This window comes from Lathyrus oleraceus, chromosome 5 (assembly GCF_024323335.1).
Source record: "Lathyrus oleraceus cultivar Zhongwan6 chromosome 5, CAAS_Psat_ZW6_1.0, whole genome shotgun sequence".
NCBI classification, from domain to species: domain Eukaryota; kingdom Viridiplantae; phylum Streptophyta; class Magnoliopsida; order Fabales; family Fabaceae; genus Lathyrus; species Lathyrus oleraceus.
The window spans coordinates 258,875,771-258,896,316 of NC_066583.1; positions in this window are offsets into that span (position 1 = coordinate 258,875,771).

A 20,546-nucleotide genomic window follows, 5' to 3' on the forward strand; every position below is an offset into this window, starting at 1 on the left:
TGAATCTTCAAAAATGACCCTCATGCTGGATCACGGGAAAACGATTCTCAGGCTGAATCTTCAAAACGTGACCCTCATGCTGGATCACGGGACAACGATTCTCAGGCTGAATCTTCAAAATGACCCTTAGGCTGGATCACTCACGCTTGATCCTCTGGCTGGATCTCAAGACCTTGGTTGTACAGTAATTCTTCAGTCTGCTTGGAAGAACCTGTTTATCAGCTTATGTGTATGCTTGATATGATATGCATGCGAATGCAAATGCTATGCATGGTGTAAAAAAAAAGAAATCTGCTAGGGGAAGCAAACTCCGGTAGGGAACAGATCGCTGTATCAATCCTTGAATGCTCTGTGGGGAATGATCCGTCTGCCGGGACCAATGAGCCACCAAAAATAAATTGGCTGCTTGAAAAGTTGACCTTGCGGGGGGAGTATCAACTATGGAAACTTTTCTCGGCGAGGCTCTGTGAGGAGAGTCTGTGGGGAAAACACTTCCTGGGGAAATGTTGTAGGAAACGACCTTTGTTGGGGATATGAACTTGCTAATCGTCCTCAAGCTAGGGATTAGAACAAATCTGTTAGAAATAATGCTGGGGATGAGATGAACACTGGGAACACCACCCTCTTGTCCGTTGGGCATGCAACCACTCCGCTGTTGCTAGGAAGATACAGTCTGACACTGTCAACTCCGCTGGGGATATATAGTCTGGATACTGTCAACTCTGTTGGGGATAGACAGTCTGGATACTGTCAACTCTGTTGGGGAACATGCTCTGCTGAGGAGAGACTTCGTCAACCTCTTGGGGATGAGGATTCATGACTTGGCATTCGGTTCCTGTGACCTGCAACCAAAAATACACGTATGCCTCGGGGGAATTACTCGATTTGAATTCACCGTCCGGGATTAAGCACATTCAAAGCAATTTTAAATGTTTTCCTGTGCAAATCATCTGCAAAAGCCACCATTATGTTCATATGCAATATGTTTTATCAAAAATTCGGACATTTTTGCAAACAAACTGATAAATGAAAAATAAAGAGGCTCTTTAACTGAATTATTCGACTCTTACTGGGGAGAAAATTTGTGCCAGGAATAGGCGAGGGCATCAGGAAGCTGATCCCTGAAAAGAGATGATCGCTATAAAAAAGAGAATTATCCTAATGGCAATGTGGAAACGGGGTCCCACTGAGTTTCGACTCTGCTATGGTTCGTATGTCCTCAAGACGCTCTGCTCATCTTGCTTTCTGAAGTGGATGATTAGTCGATCTTTAACCTTCGAAGATTGCCGGATTGAATGAAACGGTGATATAACACTGATGAACTCAGATCATAGTCATTCGCTTATTCCCTAACTTTTGCCTGGATCGCCCCCTTTTCGGGTTTTCAATCCACCGGGATACCCATTTTTGCCTGAGCCGCCCTTTTGGGTTTTCGACCCACCGGGTGTACTCTTTTTTTTTATATATCCCTAATTTTTGCCCGAACCTCTTTATTTTTTTTTTGGTTCGTCGGGATGCCCCTTTTTTGCCTGGACTATTCTTTTTACTGTCCAGCGGGTCTATTTTATGAGAAGTATTTTTTAACCGCGTCTGAGTTAATAGGGGACGGGAATCCTTCGCCCTCCATGGTTGTTAGCGTCAAAGCTCCGTCAGATAAAACTCTTTTAACCACGTATGGACCCTCATAGTTCGGTGTCCATTTGCCCCTGTGATCTGTGTTGGGAGGAAGAAATCTTTTGAGTACCAATTCACCGACTTGATACCCCCGAGGGTGCACTTTTTAACCAAATGCTTTCTTCATTCGTCTTTGACCGAGATACGTCCATTATGGGTACGTAGTTCCAGCATAGCACCATTTCCCGTTGGTTTGATTGATGACCAAAGCTGAGTCCCCGTATACATCCAGGGATTTAATCTGTATTTTGACGGCTTCCTCAAGTCTTAGGATACAAGCTTCGTATTCGGCTTCATTGTTGGTGCAGGGAAAAGTTATTATGGCACCAAATGGCATATGAACCCCCTTCCGGTGTGATCAACACTATACCAACTCCGCGACCATTGACGTGGACCGCCCCATCAAACATCATAACCCATTTGGATTCAGGGTCAGGCCCCTCCTCCGGGAGTGGTTCCTCTCAATCTTTCGATTTGAGAAACATGATGTCCTCATCAGGAAAGTCAAACCTCATAGGTTGGTAATCATCAATCGGTTGCTCTGCAAGATAGTCTGACAAGACACTTCCCTTGATGGCTTTTTGTGAAGTGTATTGGATGTCATACTCTGTCATTATCATTTGTCACCTAGTAACTTTTCCGATAAGTGTTGGCTTTTCAAAAATGTACTTGACTGGATCCATTTTTGATATCAATAGAGTCGTGTGAGTCAATATATATTGTCTTAGTCGGCGAGCAGCCCATGCCAAAGCGCAGCAAGTTTTCTCGAGCAATGAGTATCTTTGTTCACAGTCGGTAAACTTTTGCTAAGGTAGTATATTGCATGCTCTTTTCGACCTGACTCGTCATGCTGACCGAGCACACAACCCATTGACCTTTCTAACACAGTCAAGTACATGATCAACGGTCTTTCCTCTCGGACTGTAGACTGGCCCCGATCTTGATCTCTTTCTTGTCGTCTTCGGTACCGATGTTGACGGTCTCAATCACCTCCTGATAAGGTGTAATAGCCCGGTCCTCCTGTTTCAACAATCTGGCTAACCCTTCAGGCAATTCACAAACTTCCTCAGCCCCTTCTTCGGCTTGATAGATAGGATTGTCGAAGTCATACTTGGCCATAGCAGTGTCGTTAGCAGTGAGATCCGAGTGGTCGGCTCTGCATGATGGAGGATCATGCTTTACCTTAGAATGAGAGATTTTTTTTTGAAAGAAAGGAAAAACGAAAAAAGAAACATTGCCATTTTTTTTGTAAAAAGTAAAAAAACTGAAAGAAAGAGAACACAAAATTGTTTGCAAAAGCCGTCCTTTATTGATGATAAAAATAATTGCGAAACGTAACTAAATGGATGGCCCTACAAATGAGTCGTTACACCTTGGGCAAAGTGTAAGACTTTATTATGCATGTAATAAAGGAAAACAATAAAAATCACTCTTTCGGTAGAGTAACCCGGACGGTTTTTTCAGACGACCAATTGTCGAGCTTTTCTCCCGAGACACACGGGCGAATCCAGCTATCTAAGTCACAGTTTCTGTCAGCCTTGTCTTCATCTGCAGCATTGACGACGTGGGGAGAAACCAAACCCCCGCTGGAGAAAGTACCGGCTTCATTCTTCTGAGATCCCGGAGTATACCCCAATCCAAACTTGTCTTCTTTGATGACTGGCTCCACAAATTTGCCCCAGCCTTGGGCATTACCAGCTTTAACCACTTCGACAGCTTGCTTATATGAAGAGATAGAAGTCCCGACCTTCTCAAACTCAGGTGAAAAGACAACTTCGGGCGCGACCTCATTGATGTTTGTAGTTTCGAAGCCCTGACACAGCATCTCGTGCATCTCGCCGTCCATCTCTACATACTTAAATGTAGACAGGTGGCTAACAAAAATATCCTCTTCACCACAGACAGTGACGATATGACCTTCTAGTTCATATTTGAGCTTCTGGTGGAGGGTAGAAGTAACAACACCGGCAACATGAATCCAAGGCCGACCTAGCAGACAGCTGTAGGCAGGCTGGATATCCATCACATAAAAGGTGCTCTTGAACACCTGCGGTCCAATCTTAACTGGAAACTCAACTTCGCCAAAAACAGCTCTCTTAGAGCCATCAAAAGCTCTCACAACTAAGTTACTTGGCCTTAGGATGATGCCATCGCAATCCAACTTCATTAAGGCTTTCTTTGGAAGAACATTCAAAGAAGAGCCTGTATCAACCAAAACATGGGAAAGCACCACCCCTTTGCACTCCATTGTGATATGCAAGGCTTTGTTGTGATTCCTGCCCTCAGGTGTCAGGTCATTATCGGTGAAACCTAGCCCCCCGCTAGCGTTTACATTGGAAACTACCGACTCCAGCTGGTTAACAGTTATCTCCGGTGGAACATAGGCCATATTCAGTACTTTCAACAAGGCTGCTCTGTGCGCCTCAGAGCACAGCAATAGTGAGAGAATGGAGATCTTTGAGGGTGTCTGATTTAGCTGGTCGACTAGCTTGTAGTCACTTTTCTTGATAATCCTCATAAACTCATCCACTTCCTTCTCGAATGCGGTCTTAGGAGGATCTTGCTCAGTAGTAACCTCTTCGGTGGATACCTGTTTCCCTTTAGCCTTGGCAGCTGCCTCGGCTTCAGTATTCGCGCGTAATGTTGATGGTGCAAATAGGCGTCCACTGCGAGTGAAGCCACCAACCCCTCCAACATTGTCTACAGCGGAGCTACCAATGTCAATGTCTTCTTCGTTAACTCTCTGCCCCTGGCAGTAGATATCAGCCCCATAGTGCCACGGGATAGCACTGTCTTTCTCATACGGAACGGGTCCTGGTATTGTGATGGTGATCGGACCAACCAAAGTCGGTTGAGGGCTGTCAGAGTAAATTGCAACTGGTGCTGAACTTTCGATGTTCACCGTTGCTGGTTCTGTACTTTCTGGGAAATATATTGTTGTCGGAGCGAGTCTCTCGGGAACATATATTTCTTCAGGAGTGAAATAAAATGTCACCGTCGATACATCATTCTTCACCGGACGGGCCTGATCGAACTGAAGACAACCTTCATCTATCAGTTGCTGAATACCCCTTCTCAAACTGTCACATCCGTTTTCGGCAGCTTGACAATTTTTGCATTCTTCCCCACAGCCCGGGAAAATCTGTCCTTTCAGAAGTCGGTCTTTAACCACCGATAGCGAAGTCTTCACCTTAGTCACATCAGAAACCAAATTCAAAGTTTCCCCACTATCAACAGCATTAATCCTCTGCCCGCCGTGAGCCGGCATCGGGTTCTGGATAACATTAGGCACCAGAGCAAAATTGATAGCCTGGGCATCTCTCAAATCTTGTACCTTTAACTGGAGAGCCTTGCAATTATCTGTAGTATGGCCAGGTGCGTTGGAGTGAAAAGCACATCTGGCGTTGACATCATAACCTCTAGGCAAATTATTAGGATCGATTGGTGGGGCCAGAGTTCTCAACGTAACCAGATTCATGTCAATCAGCTTGGGAAGTAATACTGAATAAGGCATTGGGATTGGCTCGATGACCCGGTCCGTTTGCCTTGGACGTTGTTGATAGTGTCTCTGCTGACCCGGATTACCTCCTTATTGTTGATTGTTGTACCTGGGTTGTTGTTGCGGATGATATTGCGGTTGAGGAACAGGTGTTGGAATAGTGACTGCGGCCACTTGATCTTGGTAATAATTAGGGCGTCTTCTACCCCTGCATTTGCCGGCATACACAACGCTTGTCTCGCCTTCTTTTCTTCGCTGACCGTTACCAGCAAACGGTCTCTTGGGACCTGATGAGTTAGAAGCACTATTGTCTTGAATTCGGCCCATCTTCAACAGACTCTCGATTCTTTCTCCAGCAATTACTATCTCTGCAAAGCTGATTGACGGGCAAGCAGCCAATCTCTCAATATAATTGCCTTGAAGAGTGTTCATGAACATGTCCGCCATCTCCCTTTCAGACATAGGGGGTTGGACGGACGCAGCAATCTGTCTCCAACGCTGAGCATACTCTCTAAAGGTTTCCTTGGCAGTCTGAGACATACCTTGCAACAAGGTCCGATTTGGAGCCATGTCCAAGTTGTATTGATATTGCTTGACAAAAGCCTCTGCCAAGTCTTTCCAGCTCTTGATGGTAGTACGAGACAAATGAGAATACCATTCACGAGAAGCTCCAGTTAGACTGTCTTCAAAATAGTACATCCACAACTTTTCATCTTCCGTGTGAGATCCCAACCTTCCCAGATAAGATTGGAGATGAGTGCGTGAGCAAGACGCCCCGTTGTATTTCTCAAAAGTAGGGGGTTTGAACTTGTGAGGAATCCTTACTCCCTGAACCAGACCAAGATTTGTGACATCAAAGCCTAAGGAATTTTGAGACTCCAAAGATTTGAGCTTCTCAGCAAGCTCATCCATACGACGAGTGGTCTCGAGGGCTTCGTCGTGCAAAGAAAATTGATCATACTGACAATCTTCAGTAACGGGGTGCCCGTTAATCCGAATTCCTTGATTCACATTGTATCTTCCACCAATACCATTCCCAACATTCCCCGTGTTGCCAACATTACCCGGGTTTCCATCAACATTTGCGTTACCCGCGTTTCCAGTGTTCACAGGGTTATCAGCGTTCCTAGGGTTACCAGGGTTTCCCTCAACATTTGGTATCTCCACCTCCGGATCGTGTCTCGGTTGCTCAACCAATTCCCTCAGCTTTTCCTGGCCTTCTGCCATACCAGTCATCAATGTCATGAACTGATCCATCCTTTCACGCATATCAGCCAGCTCTTTCTGTACTTGGTCCATCGCTAGTCGTGGACGGTTTTCCTTTGTCGGGTATCTGTGAACTTGCTTGGGACCAATAACTTCCTGATACAGGGAACAAACATTAGACACTGCGGTGACACCTGCAAAACAGACAAGGGTTAATATGCATGGTATGCGATGCACTGCTTGTTCAGTTTTAAGGCACCCCCGTTTTGAAAGGGAATACCCTGCAAATGAATAAGCATGAGATGTTGGATGCAAATATGCAGATGATGTTATGCAATGCAAAGGCATGTCAATCAGAATTGATGGATCCGCTTGAACATCTGTCAGGTTGCACTGTCTGGAGAGAAATTAAGAGCACACCAAACAAAGGTCATGGGATGGATCATGTTATCCTTAATATCAACCACCCATTTTGGTGGATTATGGTTTACACCTTATCAACACCCGAGTTTCATTGATATTAAGGATACCTGATCGGATTAACCATGAATCAAGGGTTTGTTGCAAGTCACGAGCATGGAGTTTAGGTTAAGAACCACCCAAAAGGAGTGTACTAAGGTTTAAACCTGCCAAACATGTTCTACAAAAGGTTCCCATAGTCATAATCCCATCTTTCGGATATTATCAGAGGAACGACTACTCGTATTCCAACAATATTCTCAAGAGAGACTCTTATGAGTGTAGTATCGCGTAACAATCGTATCAAATCTCACACTTGAACGACTTTCGCACTACGTCCTACGAATAGGCCAAGATGGGTTTGGTAAACTAAGGTCCTCGGCTTCTTAGGTCTATATTGGAACAAGTAATGTCTAACCACAACTTACTTGTGTGACATTATTGATCTCAACATGACCTCCACCAAGTGAATGGGCTTGCAAGTCGACTCGCTAAGGAATAACTCCACACAAGTCGACAGGACTATGCCATTCTCCTATCCTAAGTGCACTCGAGCTCGGGTATAGAACTCATCTCACAAAGATCACCAAGCAGCCAGCCAACAGAAACAGCAATGATATATACACAATGCAATAAGGTAAAGTAGGTAAATAAATAACTGCACAAAAGCATGAACACCCAATAAATAAACAAACTACAAAAGCTAGGAGGGACTCGCTTAGGGAAACCGGGTCCCCAGCAGAGTCGCCAGCTGTCGCAACCTGAAAAATACAGTGCGCGAAAAAACAACCGGCGAAAGAAAAAGACAGAAGAGTCGCCACCGTGCGTTATTCATCCCAAAGGAGGGAAAGGAAACGCTCGAAGTAAACCTGAAAAAGGAAAGGACAAGACAGGGTCTCGCAACCAAATCTTGGGTTCGGGAGTCGGTTATGCGAAGGGAAGGTATTAGCACCCCTACGCATCCGTAGTACTCTACGGGATCCACTTTTGTAGTTCTTGTCTAAAGGGTGTGGGTTTATCTTGTGCTGTTTACCAAAAAAAAAGGGTTAAATGAAAATGACTCGCGCGGATGTCGCATCCACTGCATACGTATCTCATCTGAATATGAGAATCAGAGTCTTCGTAGCTCGGCTGATCTATGGGTTGGGGGATGTGTGCTCGCTAAGACATCGCGTCTTATGCCTACGTATCTCATCTGGCCTGAGAATCAGAGCAAAACGTAGTTCGGCTAACTACGGGGTTATGGATTGGGTTTTGGACGAACGACGTTACTACGCAATCTACCGGATGCTCGACCTTTGGAGACTTACTCGCCTGTAGTAGAAGGAGTTAGCGTGTTGCTTTGGGTTTTAGGGTTTGGGATGCTCGAGGGCAAAAAGGCAGTCCTTGATGAAGGAACCGTGCTACCTGCAGGGATATGAATACAAAACACAAAACATGTATCTCAAAGTAAAATGCCACCGAGGGGCTCAAACGTTGCCTCCTATCGAGGTCTTCCAGCTAGGAAAGCAGTAAAATGCGGGAAAAATGTAAAAGTACCACGCGGATAAAGATCCGAAGTAACAGCAATTAGAGGAATGGGAAACCCTGAGATCCTTCCAAGCTAATGCCATCAAAGAAAAGTGAGTCAGTACAGGTAATCGGAATGAACCTCCAGGGGTTATCCCACAAATAAAGTGGGAAACCACGCAAGTTATCCCTGCAAAAGTCATGTGAGCCCTCACAAAAATTCAACAAAAGGGTTAGTGAAACACCATAAGCATTTTTTTCATGATCAACAGTATGGTTTCAGAAAAACTCAAACCCTGTGGCATACACTCAAAAATTAAACGGTTAAACATTCAAGGCATTGTTTATACATTCATATACATATTAAACCCATGGGCGAAAAACCTAATGAAATTCATCCATCATACCTCATACATTCAGAGTATTCAACTTCAAAGCAAAAGGTAATGGGAATAAAGGCAAACCTGATTGGAGAGCTTGATTGAAATTGAGTTCCACCCGTGAGGTTTACAAAACAATCTTCAGGGTTTATGTGAGGCAGAGGTGATTCTGTGTAGTTGAGTTCCCTTCGGGGTTTGGAGGCTGCTCTGAACTCCGTTAGGTCTTCTCTCACTATCTTTTTCCTCAGGGTTTTGTTCCAAGGAAACCTCAGAGTATTTTGCTTCTCCTCGGTATTTATAGACTGAATTTCATGGTTTTGTGGGCTCAAATGAGAGAGACCCAAGTCCAATATATTTTATTATATTTTATTTATTTAATTATTTAATTAATTAATTAATTAATTAAAATTTTTTTTTTCGTTTTCTTTTTTCGTTTTTTTTTTCGTTCGTTTTTTTTTTTTTTTTTTTTTTTTTTTTCGGATCTAATTCTGATTGACATGATGAAATGCAATATGAAATGCTAAATGAATGCATGAATGAGGAGGACAAATTTTGGGGTGTTACAGCTCCAAATAATGCCATGAAGAAGGGGAGACTTAGAATCCCACTTACTAGAATGTTATGCCTTAAGGGTCAAATTTAGCTCCCTGTTAAGCAATCGTAATTGGACTTATGTAAAAGTCACAACTATCTGAGGTCGGGCAATAAAAATTTAGGTGTTAATGCATGTGAGAGATTTGGTATTTAGAATCAAACTCCTAAAACATACCACACACTAAAATAAAAGATCAAAAGGGAGGGACCTATCTCAGTCATACTTGTATTGGTTCATCTGACACAAGGTCATTGATGAACCAATTAGCCTTAAGACATTAGAGATTTCATTGGTCAAATGAGGGAATGAGAAAGAATAGGGATGAAGATGGAGAGGGAGCAGAAGATAGAAACACAAATTGGTCATGGGAGGAATTTCATCAAATTAAAACCATTCATTCATTTTGGGAGATGAAATGTATATTTCATCAATCCCATAAATCCAATAGTTTTAATCCAACAAAAGTCAAATCAACCTTGACCAAGGCCCAAACAAATATTCAAACATCACAAGACCATAAAAATGGCTCAGCGTAATTTTTAAGCATTTAATCAATTAAAAAATAATTTAAAATGAATTAAAATACATTTTAATTTGGTCAAAACCTAAAATCTCTTCAAAACACCAAATAAATGGCCAAGAGATTTATCCTAGGTCAAACAAGGTCAAAGGACCTTAGACAAAAAAATTCATGATTTTTGAAAAGTCAGAAGTATTTTTAAATAATTAAAAATATGCACATAACATTTAATTCATGAAAAAATCAAAATTAATCCAAAAAATTATTTTAATTCAGAAAATGAAAGAGAAAAATATTTAAAGAATTTTTGTGAAAGTACCATATTTTTTGGATTAAAAATGAAATTAATATGAATGAAACAAACTAAAAGGATTAAGCATAAAATCAGAAATTAAAATAAAAATAGAAAAAACAAGGGCCATCAGATCTCCCTCATTATTTGAGGTGGCAGATCTGATGGCCACACGCGCACGTTCCATGGTTGACCTTGGTCAATGCAGTGTACACGTGATAATCAGTATGGAAGGCTAAGATTAAAACAATTCAAAGAGATCAGATGGCCAGGATGCACGCCAACACATCACCAGAGCTATGGCTCAAGTCATCTTCTCTGGTGACATCCACCGGACTGGTCCAACTTCATTTCAAAGGAAAATGGAAAAGAAGAACACTATTTCAAAGAGAAAATGCTCAGGATCACGAATCTGGCCTCAATTTTCTCCAATTCCAAGTATATAAAAAGATACAGGGATTTGAATTTTGAGGATCATGAACTGAGTTGTTTCGATTTGACCTCAAAGCAACTCAATCTTGTTGCCTACATTGGTAGGACTTCAGCCAACCAAAAATCACAAAGAATAGTGAAGAATTGAGAGAGAATCGAAGAAATGAAAATTCTGGAAAATCACCTTCGAGTGAGCTTCAAACTTGCTTGATCTTGCTTCTAATTGACCTTGGCTTGGATTGCAGGTTCAAAGCTTGGGAATGAGGTCCTTAATTCTGAGCCATGAGGGTTGTATTTATAGGCATTGCATTTCATTTTCACACACTTCCAAATTTTGCCAAAATTAGCAATTCCCTTGCATGCTTGCATGGACGTGTTATAGGCCCATCAAATGATGCTATCAGGTCCAAAATCACCAATGTGCAATGCTGAAATCATGTCATGTACTCATGAAATGGAGATTTAAAAGTGATGTGAAATCCATCCAAATGATCCTTTGAAAATAACCCATGCGCAAGTCCTTCATTTCTTGTCCAAATGAGATGATATTTGACTTTTTAGAAAGGTAAGATCAAGGGGAACAACTTTCATGTTTAACACTTTTCCATTTGAATCTTGGATTATGATGAATTTTGAGGTGGAAGTTTGGAAAATCAAACATATTTGCAAATTTTCTAAGTACCAAGTCAAATGTTCACTTCTTCTACCTTGAATAACTTTTGTTATGGGCTTCAAATTGAAACAATTCCTTCATAAAAGTTGTAGCTCTTTCAAACCTATTCAATTTGGTAAGAAATTGGACCTAATTTGGATTTGGAATGAAGGAGTTATGCATTTTAGAAGTTGAGGAAAATCACTTGTTCAATGGTAATGACCCAAAATGACCTATAATGTTTCCTCTTGGCACATGCATTTTAAAGTTGAATTTGAACTTCTTCCAAGAATTAAAGTTGTATAGGACATCTTGAATTTTATCATGAAACTTTAATGGATTTTATCTCATAAAAATTGAGCAAGTTATAGTCTTTGGAAGTTGACCTCCTAACTAGGGTTCAAACAAAATGACCTATAATCTTTCACCATACAAAATGACTTTCCGAGCAAAACTAGCTCTTGACCTCAACATGAAAGTTGTTTGGAACGTCATAAGGAGTAACGTTTCTCTTGGAGTAATTTTTATATTACAAAAAGTGTAGGAGATAGGGTCTAGGAAACCCCAGTTTTGACTAGTTGACTTTCTCTAGTCAACCACCAGGAACCAACTTGCAAACTTGAAGTTATCTTGATCTTTGGGACTCATGGAGGATCATATATATATATATATATATATATATATATATATATATATATATATATATATATATATATATATATATATATATATATATATATATATATATATATATATATATATATATATAATATATATATATATATATATATATATATATATATATATATATATATATAATAATGTAATAATAATATCCCTTGAAATATTTGATCAAAATGTTAAAGAAACTTGTTGAGGAAGTCACATAAGATATCTAGATGAATTAGGGTTTTCAAGGCAAACAAGCTCCAAACTCTTGATGATTTCTTGATCCAAATGGTAAATGAAGAACATGGGGATCCATATTTGATGTATAGAACCAATGTGTACCATATCTTGCTTATTATCCATGCATTGAGAGTCTCAAACCCTAGATATGAGCTTGATGGAGCATGGGTGACCACACATACTACCAATGAAAGAAGTAAATTATACACTGACATATTTTTGGCATTTTGGTTAGTAAATAATGAAAAAAAAAGTATGATACAATCAATGTGCTTGGTGATCTCTCCCAATACAAACCCAATGAATGAGGGGTAAGGATGATGCCAAGGTGTGATCCCAAAGCCAATGCATATGATGAGATAGCATGAGGGATCCTAAGGATCCCTTTCTTGTGTGCATATGTGTTTTTGTACAAATGATGCTTGCAAGCAAATAGAATGGGGGGATGAGAAAATAATTTTCTAATTATATTTTTTGTGTTTGACAAGATCTTCAGACTTGTGCCTACATATCAACATAAAAACGAGGGATCAAAACCTCGTAGTTCGTGGTGTCAATTTCAAAGTGGATGCATTGCTTTTAACAAAAATTAAGTTTGAAAGGCACAAAGGCCTAAAAATGACTTGAATGAGTTAGTTCTTTTTGGCTTTTGAAAATTTTAAGTTAAATATAGTTAGGTATATTTATAAGTTTGATTAAGAAAAGAAGTTTGAAAATGCAATGGCTTAAGGTCAAAGTTTCTAGTTTGGAAAAGTGGTCAAAATGTTTTAAAAAACCAAGCACAAGCAAAGAAGTTTTTAAAAGGAGGGAGAGATTTTTGAAATTAAAGAAATGGGGAGGAGATGAAGGGACTAATCCTAAGCATAAATTTAAAAGTTGAGAGTTGAAAAGATCTGACCAATGAGCTGCAATCCAATAGACAAGAATGTCATATAGAAACCCAAATTCCCTTGGACATTAGAATCAAGCAACAAACAATGCAGAATATAACAAGTTGAAGAGCAAGGCATCAAATAAAGATAGCCACATCTAAGCTTAGCAACTCCATGATCTTCTTCAAATTTGCCCATGTAGCAGATGAATTCCATAATGCACAAGCCACAAGTTCAAAGTAACAGCTTCGCAATGATCATGTTGCAGATGAACTCAAATGGATCTTCAATGATGTATCAGATAAAGTTTCAAATCATAAGCACTTGGTTACATGAAAGTTGGCATTGGCCAAGTCCTTTACATAGGGAGTGTTGCCTAAATTCTAAGTCCAATTGTCTCAGATCAAACCAACAGTCCACACAAAATATTTTTTAGGGTTTTTGTTCTTATTATGTACATTAATGGCCAAAGACCACACAAGCAATCACAATATGCACAAACAAAATATATCACAGAATATGGTCCAAGTGGACAAAGTGAAATTGACATTAACATAAACAATTAGAATGGTATGAATAACGGAAAATGAATAAGACTTAAAAATAAAGTGCATTAAAGTAAATGACTTGGAATTAAATGTTAGTTGTTAATGAATTAGAAGTTAGTATTGCTTTTGCTTTTGTTTTAAGTCATTCTTTGGAGAACACTCAACCCACTTATCACAAGCATGAATCCTTGAACCAAGACATCTTCCAAAGGAAGGAAAAAAGGCCAAGTTTCCACACAATACCATGAAAGAGGGGAGACTTACAATCTCACTAACTAGAATGCTCTGCCTTTTGTGTCAAAAATTTAGCGCTATGTTAAGCAATCGTAATTGGACTTATGTAGAAGTCACAACTATTTGAGGTCGGGAAATAGAATTTTGATGTTAATGCATGTTAGAGACATATTATGATAAACTATGCTCATGAAACATACCACACACAAAAAGAATAAGTGCAAAAATAACATAAATTATGAAAACACATTAAAACATAAAAATAATCAAAGAAAACCGAAGAAATGCTTAAGTACAAACATGGAAGAACATGCATCCAAAATGCACTGATCAAATTCCCCCACACTTGAACTTTTGCACTCCAAGCAATGACGCCAATTTGATTCGTTGTTGCACACGGGTCAAAAACGAGTAATAAAATATAGTAAACGAGAAGCGACACCTCGAGTATCGTATCACAAGGACTCTTGAATGTTATAACCAAACGAATGGAAAAAAGGGGTTTTAAAGGTTCAAAACTTAAATCGAAGATAATTAAAGGTAAAATCAAAATTGATAAATAAGCTAATCTATTGTATCGATTTCCGACTTATCATCGATTCTTATAATTTCAATTCCCTAGTGGATTCAATCTCATTCGATTACAATACCCATTGACAAGTACAAATTGGTATTATTTGATGTATGTTCCTAATTTCCGAATTAAGCAAACGGATTTAAGCAGACGCGAATTAAGCAAACGCGACTTAATCAAACACGATAACGAAAAAGCTATGCTAACGTGATTATAGTTAAGGATCATACAAACAATCAAATTTAATCAACTCTATCCTATAAGAAACAATCGAATTAAGCAAACGAAAGTAATCGAATTAAGCAAACGAGTTTATAGGAAGAATTGAAAAGAAATTGGAATTAAATTGAAATTAATAAAAACCTCAAAGTTGAATTCGAATACAACAGATCAACTCTTTGGGAATTAGCTCTCCATGAAATCTTCTAAGCAATATTGTCTCATCCAAATTCAGAATTAGGATTCCTATAGTAGTGAAAGACCTAATATAATAAAAGGCAAATTCGGGCCCTTATAGGATCCGACCCGAAAATTACAAAAACTGACCCAAACTAACTATTTTAATTAAGTCTAGAACTTCAACGAATTATTTGATCATTCTTCATTCCGAATTTGATTTTGACTTCAAAATAAAACTTGTAGTTCTTTCTCTTAGCTTTACAATGCATATTAGAACGTGTTAATCCGATTCCTATAGCTCCAGTTATGAATTTATTCGTGCAGACTGCTAATGCTGAAAATAAACTGCGAAAAACAAATAAGTGTAAAAATAAGATAAATTATAAAAACACGTTAAAAGGGAAAAATAACCAAACTAAAACATGGAAATGCATAAGTATAAATATAGAAGAATGTGCATCAAAATGCACTGATCATGGTCTAATCTCATCCATACTTATGTTGATTTTGCAATCAACTAGCATTAGGATATAAAGACATTATAGGTCGATGACATAAATGCATAAAGAAGGGGAATAAGATGAAGAGGGAGGGAAAATAGATCAAACTCAAATTGGACAAAGGAGGACTTTTACCAAATTATGATCATTCATTCATTTTTGGAGATGGAATGTACATTCCATCAATCCCTTAAATCCAATGATCTTAATCTAACAAAGTCAAATCAACCTTGACCAAGGCCCAACAACACAAGTCAAATTTACAAAGTCAATTAAAATAGCTCAACACAATTAATTTGGCATTTATTCAATTAAAAATACTAAAAATAATGCATTAAATTAAATATGGTTGGTCAATTTCCTAAAACCTCATCAAAACACCAAAGAAATGGCCATGAGATTCATCATAGGTCAAACAAGGTCAAAGGACTTTGGAGAATAAATTTCAGAATTTTTGGAAACTTAAAAGTATTTTTAAATAATAAAAAATAATCACAAAATCAATAAAATCATAAAAAATATTAATAATGATCCAAAAAATAATTTTAATTCAAAATATGAAAGAGGATTTTATTTAATTTTTTTGGTGAAACTCTCATATTTTTTGGATCAATATTAAAATTAATATGAATTAATGAAAATTAAAGAAATAAAATGAAAATTAGAAATTACAAAAAAACGTGGACCACTTGATCTGCCTCATTAATTGAGGTGGCAGATCAAGTGGCTGAGCGCGCGCGTTCTATAATGCACCTGAGTCAACTAATCACACACATGGTAATCAGTATGTAGACTCAAGATTCAAACGTTTTGAAATGGATCAATGGTTCTGAACTGTGCCAACGCACCACCGGAGCAAATCTCCGATCACCTTCTCAGGCGAGCCTCGTCGGACTGGTTCAATCATCACCATGACTAAAATGAAAAAGGAGGACATGATCTTAAAGAAAAAATGGCGTAGATCACGAATCTGACCTCAATTTTAAATAACTCTAAATATATAGAAAGATATGAGGAGTTGAATTTTAAGGTGTGTCAACTGAGTTGCTTCGATTTGACCTCAAAGCAACTCAATCTTCTTGCCTACATTGGTAGGACTTCAGACAACCAAAGATCCAAGAGAATTGATGAGAATCGAGTGAGAATCGAAAAGAAGAATTTTTTGGAAAATACCTTCAATGTTGTGCATAACTTGATCTTTCTTGCTTCAATTCGTGTTTGATCTCACTTAAGAAGCTTGTAGAAGTGGTTTAGGATTGGTACAAAGCTTTGGATCCTGGAGTTTTTGAATCTCCAAACAATGAGATTCAAACTCAATTTTCAAATGAAATTATCAGGTTTTCCTTTGAATTAAGAGGGTTTGAAGAGTGGAGGCAAAGCTGGTGCGCAAGGGTCCTTTGAAATGAGCACAAATGGTCTTTATTTATAGCAAATTGAAGTGTTATTTGCACACTTGAAATTTTATCCAAATTTAGCAATGCCATGTTCATGATTGCATGGGCGTGTACAGGCCCATTAAGCAATGCAATTAGGTCCAAAATCAACCATGCTGAAGTCTGAATGAAGCTTGAATGGCAAGGCAAAGTGAAATGATCAATTGAAGTTTTGATTTTGCCAACTGATGCAAGCCTGTTAACACCATGCGCGGCCCTAGCAAACTTCATCCAAAATGAATGAATGAGAACTCTTTGGAAATCTTAGATCAAGAGGAACAAGTCTTATGTTGAACACTTCTCAATTTGGAACTTGGATCATGGTGAATTTTGAGGTGGAAGTTTGGAAATTTCAACATGTTGAAAAATATTCTAAGTGTCAAGTCATATACTTCACTATTCCACCTTGCTTAACTTTTTATGTGAGCTCCAAATAAGAAAAGTGTCTTCATAAAAGTTGTACCTCTTTCAAAGATATTCAAAATGGTCACCAATTTGACATCATTTGGATTTAGAATGAGTGAGTTATGGATTTTTGAAGTTGAGGAAAATCACTTGTTCAATGGTATTGGTCCAAAATAACCTATAACGTATCCTCATATCACATGCTCATAAAAGTTGATTTAGCTCTCACTCCAAACATCAAAGTTGAATTAGAAACATTGAATTTGATTTTGCAACTTGGAAATATTTCATCGCTTAAAAATTGAAGAAGTTATGGCCTTCGGAAGTTGACTTTCAAATTAGGGTTTAGACAAGATGACCTATAATGTTTCAACATAGAAAATGACTTTCTAAGAAGAATTAGCTCTAGAACTCAACGTTAAAGTTGTTTGTAATGTGATTTAGAGAAACTATTCTCTTGGAATCATTTTCATATGATGAAAATTGTAGGAGATAGGGTCTAGGGAGACCCAGTTTTGATCAGATGAATTCATCTGGCCAACCACCATCAACCAACTTGCTAACTTGAAATTATCTTAACTTTTCAGGCTCATGGTAGATCATATATGCATAAAATGATGAAATTTGAAGTGTCCTTTGAGGAATTTGATCAATTGATGAGGAAACTTGTTGAAGAAGTTGCTCAAGATACCCAGACAAACTAGGGTTTCCAATGCAAACCAATTCCAAACTCTTGAAGAATATTTGATCAAAATAACATGTAAAGATCATTGGGACTCATATATGATGCTTGGAGCCATTATGTATCATTCCCTGGTTGTTCTCTTAGCAATGAGGGTCTTAAACCCTAGATGTGAACTTGATAGATCAAGGGTGATCATGCCCTACCTACAAAAGAGTTAGGCAAATACAAAGACATATATTTGGTATTTTGGTTAGTAAAATGATAATATACAAGTATGATACAAGCACATGGTGCTTGGTGATGTCTTCTAAAACAAACCCAATGAAAGAGGTGTAAGGAGAATGCCAAGGTATGATCCCAATGCTAATGCATATGATGAAATTACATGAGGGATCTTAGGGTCAAAATTGGGGTCTTACAGCTGCCCATATTTAAGGATATTCTAATTGAGGAGGCGAAGGTTAAAATCTTCATATCAACTCAGTGGAATGGGCTTAAATAACAACATATAGAAATCAATTTTGGTCCCTAAGAGACTTCATGATGCATATGATATGAATGTAAAAACGAATTCTATGTGGGGAAATATTGCCACAAAGGAAGAGAAATCAAAGAGACCGAATGTCCGCAGGAGCATGATGCATTCCGTAAGGAAAACTCACTGGGGAGATAGAGATTCTGAGGGGATAAAAGGGTTATGCGTAGGCCAGGCTACGATTTAAAACTGCTAGGGGACTAGAAGAATTCCATAAAAAATGGAAAGACTCATCCGGGGAAATAAAAACATTTCCAGGGGGGAAACGAGTAGATCAGGATAAAACTGAAGTACTTGAATCATGCAAGAAAAGCAATATCACTAAGGAAATGCACACTTAACTCAACTGGGGAAGAAGTAAACTTCAACACAGGAGGAGCAAAACTTTATTATCCATTACCTGTTACTGGGCAAGGGGATAATAAAGATCTGACAGAGAGGACATCCGTCATCGGTTAGGATGAACATATTAAGGATGACTCACTAGGAATCGCTAGGAGGGAGTATTCATTACCGGTTACTGCATAAGAATAGCCTTGCTGGGGAAAAGCTGCAGAAATAGGATTTACAACTACCAGTTACTGGGCAGAAGACCAAAGATGAGAATATCCGTTACCGGTTAAAGTGAACATATCAAGGATAGACTCAAAGGAAAGAAAATCCGTCATCGGTTAAGATGAACATATCAAGGATAGACTTGCCTGGGGATGTTAAGGAGGATATCCGTCATCGGTTAAGATGAACATATCAAGGATAAACCAACTGAACAAAAAGTAGGAATTACATCTATCGAATGCTGGATAGAATACCATCAAAGAGAAAATCCGTCATCGGTTAGGATGAACATATCAAGGATAAGCTCTGCAAGGGGAAAGAAAAGCAGGATTTACAACTACCGGTTACTGGGCAGAAGACTGCAAAGAGAAGGAAACCCGTCATCAGTTAGGATGAACATATCAAGGAATAACTCTCTAGGGAACAAAATAGGGATTACAACTACCTTTTTACTGGGTAGAATACCATCAAAGAGAATACCCGTCATCGGTTAAGGTGAACATATCAAGGATAAACCCCCTGGGAAAAAATGAATCAGCTGGGGAGAAAAAAAATGTAAACTACAAACTGAGAAGAATATTACCAGTTATTGGGTAATAGACTCTTAGGGGACCTAAAGCATCTATCTAGGTAAGATCTAGAAAGAAACAGTCAATTAAGACTCAAACCAATGAGGATATAACTCAAGGGGAGCGATTCCATCCATATAATCAACTGGGGAGGAAACTGAAATAATAATCGTCCACGAGGGAATAACTCCGTGGGGAAAGAAGAAAGGTTAAAATCTTTATGCTTAAGGGGCTGACACTCTACAATTGAGGGAGGATAGACACCAAACTTGTATGGGGATAAAGTACCACTATAACAGAGAATGAAAAATTGCAGGAGTGAATCAACAATCGTGATGATGCAATAATGAAATTATGTGAGTATATGTATATGTATATGTATATATGATGATTATGTTGACACAACGATCGCAAAGGATACAAAGGTGTAGCAGATTTGAATCATCGATACAATTCTCGGTCAATCCACATAAGAAGGAGACAACTGCAAGAGAAAAGAGAGATCAACATCCCAAAGGCTCAACCTTAGTTGGGGAAGGAGGAAATCTGCTGAGAAAAAACGGTTATCGAGTATGTGGGGAATTTTAGGTCAACACTATATCAAATGGGAGACAACCATGCAGAGGATAAACACAAATAGCTGCTCAGAAACCAGGAGGAAACTCTGACTGGGAGCGAATTTAATGGCGATTAGTGCGGAAACCGAAATTCTGCCGCAACTACACGAATTGCTGAGGAGAACTGTTCTTACGTTGCTGGAGACCAAAATCGGCTGGGAAATAAACACTCAACTCCACAAGGGACTGATCAATCAATTCAGTTGACCCTTTACCGGGGAAATGGCGAACCAGAATGTTTGGAGAAAAATCGACAATTGTCGATTGTTGAATCAATGCTATCGGGGACGAAAGAGAAATGCGCCCACTGCTTGGGGAGAACCAATAATGTTCCACATTTAGGGCTTACTGCTTTCGGACCACTGTTGATATTCTTTTTTAAATGAAATCGATTGCTTAAAATTCATGCTTTTATATGTTTAAGAAAAATGATTTTGATTTTAAAAACTTTAATTTCAAAATAATCATAGTAAAATTTAAAACTATTCGGCTG